The sequence below is a fragment of the Pongo pygmaeus genome, chromosome 21 (assembly GCF_028885625.2).
Source record: "Pongo pygmaeus isolate AG05252 chromosome 21, NHGRI_mPonPyg2-v2.0_pri, whole genome shotgun sequence".
Taxonomy (NCBI): domain Eukaryota; kingdom Metazoa; phylum Chordata; class Mammalia; order Primates; family Hominidae; genus Pongo; species Pongo pygmaeus.
Window position 1 is genome coordinate 41722872 of NC_072394.2, and position 5440 is coordinate 41728311.

The window sequence follows — 5440 nt, forward strand, 5'->3', positions numbered from 1 at the left end:
TATTGCTAGTGAGTGCTAGACTGTGATTCTAGACCCAGGAGTGTCTCCTACCAGCATCTACTGTGTTGGCTTGCCTGTTAGGCTACATGGGGCCTCCCAAGTCCTTTTCCTCTGGGTGGTCTAAGGAGACCCGGGCTACAGGATTCTGGAGGGTGAGGTCCTTAGCAAATTGAGTTGCTGAGCTTAGTGTGGCCCCTTCTAGGTACAGCTTCTGTCCTTGGGTGTGCAAAGGAGACATGGCCACTCCCTGAATAAGGATTTCAGGGACAGCCACCCCACCCCTTTCCACTGACACGGTTCCTGACACTGGGTCCTTTGAGTGGATCTGGCATGTGATTGTGGGGCCTGTGAGTTCTATAAAGCCAGGTTCTTGCCTGCTTCTGCTGATCTAGGACTTGTTTGGACTGCAGCAACTTGTTTGCCTTGCAGCATGGTAGGTCGCCATATCTGCCTCTCCATCCTCTCCTCCTCCCCAGCCCCAAGGTTGTCGGGCAAAATTGCTAAATTTGGCTCTGAGTTGTCACTCCAAAATATTTACAGGAAGAGAAAGGAGCCTCCTTTAAGGGGGTCCTTATTGGACCCCTCCTAAGGGTCAGGTACTGTATCAGGCATTTTGGTATATGTTCTCATTTAATCCAACAACATTCCAACAGTTAGGAATTATTATTCCCATTTTACAGTTCAGTGGGCAGAGGTGCTGAAGGAGGCCCAAGTTCATGCACCTGGTCAGTGCTACACCACAGTTTAGGAATCAGACTGTTTATTCCACTGACTCAATTCTCTTCCTAGGCAGATACTGCCATTCTCTAAAGCGTAGCCACTTCCGACCTCCAAGTTTCTCTGTCTCTCTGGAGAGGGCTCGTGTGCTCAGCATGATGATGAAGCTTGCAGGCTCTGAAGACAAATGAATGTGGCCTGATGCCTGGTGCTTCATGAGGCCTTGGGTTGAGATCTGCTTGTCTGTTGGAGTCTTTATGTGTAAAATAGGGATTCACACAGTCCCGACTTTGTAGCTCTGTTGGGTTGGTTGCACAAAGAAGAGCTCAGCACAGGGCCTGGCACAGGGCAGGGGATTAATAAGTGGTTGCTGCTATTATCATGTTTATAATTTCTGACAGTTTGAAAGGAGATTCTCCGGAGTTCAATGCTGCAGATGTCAAGTCTTGCCTCCCCTCCATACCTAAGCTGCCTGCGCCCTTGAGTTTCCTATTAACTTAATAGGCCTGGACATAAAGGAGCCAGTTGTTCATGGGATCCCAGAGTCAATCAACAATCCGCCCTTCACTGCTTCCATTTGGTAAAATTGATATGTGTTGATTGAAAACTGAGTCTGCGCAGAGCCCTGAGGCTGCGCCTGAGGAGGATTCAACCTCTTGCTGAGCCAGGGAGTGTAACTAAGATAGTGTTCTCTACCTGGGATCCCTGGACCGGCACCATCAGTATCATTTGGGAACGTGTTAAAAAAAGCAAATGGGCCCACCCTAAGGCCCATTGAATCAGACATTCTGGGGTTGGGGCCCAGGAATGTGTGTTTTCTCAAGTTCCCCATGTCACTCTGAGGCACGCTAAGGTGGGAGAAGTATTGCTCCAAGAGACCAGAACGCAGCTGTCCTCCGACAAGGACCAACAAAGCCTATGGGAGCACAGAGGGAAGAGAGGAGGACCCAGCTGGGGAACCTCTGGAGAGTGGGGTGCCCTGACAAATTCTTTCTTCCTGCTCAGGCTTGGGAAGGGGAGGAGCCAGGGCTGCAGTGAGTCCACCTGGCACCTTCGACCAATTAGACAAAGGTGCCTTTTCTTCTGCGACGATGCAGCACTGCCGGTGAGGGGTGCGTAGGCTGGGTTTTCATATCATTTACCCTTCACCCACATATGCAAGGCCCAGGCAAAAAGTGCACGATAGGCCTGGGCGCATTTGTCAGGGGAAGAGCAGACCATACCTGTCCTCTGACGGTGGGGGTGGCTCCTGGAATGCTGAGCAAGCAACCATGGTGAGTCCCCCTACTGTGCGGACCCTTGCCAGGCCTCAGGCCTCAGCAGTCACTTACATAAAACAGGTGGTGAAGGCCAAAGCCTGGGGAGAAAGAGGATAATCAGAGTCAAGTCATGAAGACAGCATGCCATGGGCTGGAGGAGATGTCCCGCCCTGAGCCGCCACAGGAGAAATAAAGCAAATGATTGACAGCCCCTAAATGAGCAGGTTCCTCTAGAGCACTGTCCACCTGCCACAGACAGATCAGCCGGATTTTGATGCAAAAGTCAAACCAACCACCGAGTATGGCTGAGGAGGAAGAGAAGGCTCTTGCCCTCAGCCTGCCCCAGTCAGTGCCACACAGCCTTTTACTTCCTTCTCCTTTCCTCCCTCTCTCCCTGGGGACCCTCTCAGACCACTCTCCCAAGGCCAGCTGGCCTCATTCCCATCCTCCCAACATAGGCTACCTTGGACTTCACCACCTCTAGATTTTGGCCTGCAGGAGCACCGCTGTCCGCTGAGAGCACTTGCTGTCTCCCTTACACTCCTGTTCTTGGTGGCCAGTGGCTCCTCCCTTCTCCCTGGCAGGTGTCCTAGGTTTTGTCTTCTGTTGGTTTCATGGAACACTGCCTTAATTGTTCTTGGGGCTTTAATGGGACCCTGTCCTCTTCTACATTCTTCTCTCTCCCAGAAGGTGACTTCCTGTAGATAGGGGGTACTTGGGTCTCCTCCTCTGTTCCCTTTTTGTCCCCCAGACTGGGAACTTTTTATAGCAAAGTTATGTCTCTCCCCGTCTCTGAACCAGTTCTCCACTCCAACATTTGCTACCACAAATTTTGGACAAAGTAGAGGGAGAGGGAGCCCATCCAAGGCCAGCTCCAGGGGCCCCTAGACCTGCTTTGTTGGCCCTGTCTATGGCCCAGGTACCACAATTGTGGCAGGTCACTCTGGAGGGACTACCTATCCTACAGCCCTGGACAATGGTCTGGGTTCTCATTCCCTATCTCCTACCCCTCACCCCATATACACCCCGTATACACACACAGCATGGGAGGTCACTAAAACTCATCACTCTCCCTGGAGGAAGCCTGAAGGGCAGCTGGACTAAGTGCTTCCATCCAACACCTGTGGAGGTTCACATTTGTTTCTGTTGTCTCCATACCAACAGTGCACCAGCTCTCATCTTTTCCGGCCCAAAGTTGGATAAAGCCCCAGCTCAAGTTCTCTTTTGTAGACTGGCAATACAGTTGAGAAATGTAAAGAAGACGGATACTAAAAGATGAAGAAGTAGAACTTCCAGGAGAAGGAAGTTCTTAGGCAGTTCGTGGATGGGGCTCTAGCTAGGTGTAGTGAAGTTAGAAATGTGTACTTTCTAAGTCAGACAATTCTGAGTGTCTTGTATTTACTTTCACATTTCTTAGTGATCTCTAACATTTGGTCCATGTCTCCCATCCTTGCCCTTCTCCAGAAATTTTCTTCTTTGATGTCATAACTATTTTCTGGCTCCCCAAATCGGGTGAACCTGGGTACCATCTTCCCTGAGTCCTATGACCTCTCTTGCTGTGAGATGCCACTCTTCTGCCTCTTCCCCACTCTCTGTCTCCATCTTCTCTTCTTTTTTGTTGACACGTCCCAAGCGTGCTCTTCTATGTTCTTTGATCTCTCCCGTCTGTCTTGTTCACCTAAGCTGTCCCTTTTGTCTCTGCACATAGCTTCCAAATTCCAGTTCTTGTTTCTAAGAAGGACCCTTTGGAACTGAGAGCTCTATGGAGCTACCCTCCAGCATAATCAGTTGCCTAGAGACATTTTCAAATGTAGTCCCAGCCAGTATCTAAAATCTGACCTGCCTCCAACTAAACCCAATATCTTCCTTCTCACTAGCAGTACCTTCCTGCCTCACTCTTTCTGCTAAAAAGTTTCACCCAGACTTGAAAATTAACGTGTTTCTTTCTTGTCCCTATTTTCTTCTCTTCTAAAAATCTGATCGGTAAGTTCCAGAATTTCCCCACTGTGTCCTTTCCTCTCATGTGGACTGAACCCCTCCCTGGCTCACACGCTTGCCCCACCGAGGGCTTCCTCCCATTGGCAGCTTCTATGCCGTTCATCCAAAACATACTGCCTGCCAAACTTATCTTTTTATTGCCCAGCAAGGACCATGTCCCTCTGCCATTTAACAATATTCTAGAGCATTCTGCCAACTTCTCCCCAAATCCTTTCATTTGGGAGGTTCCTACGAGTATAGAGTTTAGACTATAAGGCCAATCAGACCTGGGTAAAACTCTGACTCTGCCATTAAGTGAGCCCATAGGAGAGTAAACACACAGCCCTTAATAAATATGATTTCCCTGATTTATTCAAGTACAAGTAAGTTTACTTTTACTTTTCATAATTTTATGTCTCATTCATACTTCTCTTTTGGTATCCACTAGTTTTTTGTATCTAGCTATTTTAGTATGTATTCTCTTTTTAAAATTAATTTCTTAAGCGGAACCTACTTAGATATTTTAAAATGCAATAAATATTATGTAGAAAATTAGAACATATTAACACATATGGCCTCAGTGGCCAAAGCTGTAATCAGATGTCAATTCATAGCTATTCATTCCTTTGTTCTTACCTGGACAGGAGACAGCTAGTGACCATTAAAATCTGTCCTCTCTTTCCTTCATTTTAATAGAATGTGCTAGGTACATGGTTACTCAGCTACACTTTATTTTTTACTTTCCCTTGAAGTTAGATGTGATTATGTGACTTATTTATTTCCCATAGAATATGAGCAGAAATGCTTTGTGACATCTCCCATATACCCCCTCTCATATATTCCCCTCTGTGTTTTTTCCCTTTTTGGCTAATTGAGGTGGCAAAAAGTAGGCTTGGAGGCCATTCATTGAAGATGACACGGTCACTATCAGCCTGGGGTCCTGAAGGACCTCATAGGACAGAATCTCACCCACTTGGAACCTCAGCCCTGGACAGTTATGTGATAATTATAATATCAGTCTTGCTTTTAAGCTACTGAAATGTGGGGATCTGTTTGTTACAGCTGTTAATAGTTAGCCTACCTACTACTTACTCCCCGTGGTAGGCAGAACTTTGGAAAGGCCCCTTTCTAATATCCAGAACCTGTGATAAATACAAGGAAATATCATTCTCATGATTATGTTATGTTTTATGGCAAGTTGACCTTAAAATAGGGAGATTATCCTGGGATATCCAGGTGGATTCAGTGAAATCACATGCACCCTTAAAGGTAGAGAAACTTCTCCAGCAGTTGGCATAAGGGGAAGCCAGAAAGACTCAAAGTAGGAGAAGGAGTCAATGTGCCATTGTCGGTTTTAAGCTGGAGGGGCCTGTGAGCAGGAATGTGGAGTCCCCTGCGGCAGAGTGGCTCCTCACTGGCAGTCAGCAAGAAACCCTGGAATCCAGATCTAGAGCTGCAAGGAGCTGGATTTTTCCAACAATGAAGCT

At 47.4% G+C, this 5440-nt stretch overlaps 1 long non-coding RNA gene across 2 annotated transcripts; it reads right to left on the reverse strand.

Annotated features, from left to right (window-relative positions):
- Positions 1 to 615: 615 nt before the first annotated feature.
- Positions 616 to 4717, reverse strand: LOC129021968 (uncharacterized). 2 transcript variants are annotated; one of them, XR_008496180.1, is made up of 3 exons: positions 4590 to 4717; positions 1941 to 2074; positions 616 to 1055 (listed from the first exon to the last, which is right to left on the reverse strand). It is a non-coding gene; the product is annotated as an uncharacterized LOC129021968 (long non-coding RNA). The 2 variants fall into 2 exon arrangements; XR_008496181.1 differs by having other exon boundaries at positions 616 to 1015; positions 4590 to 4700.
- Positions 4718 to 5440: the final 723 nt, after the last annotated feature.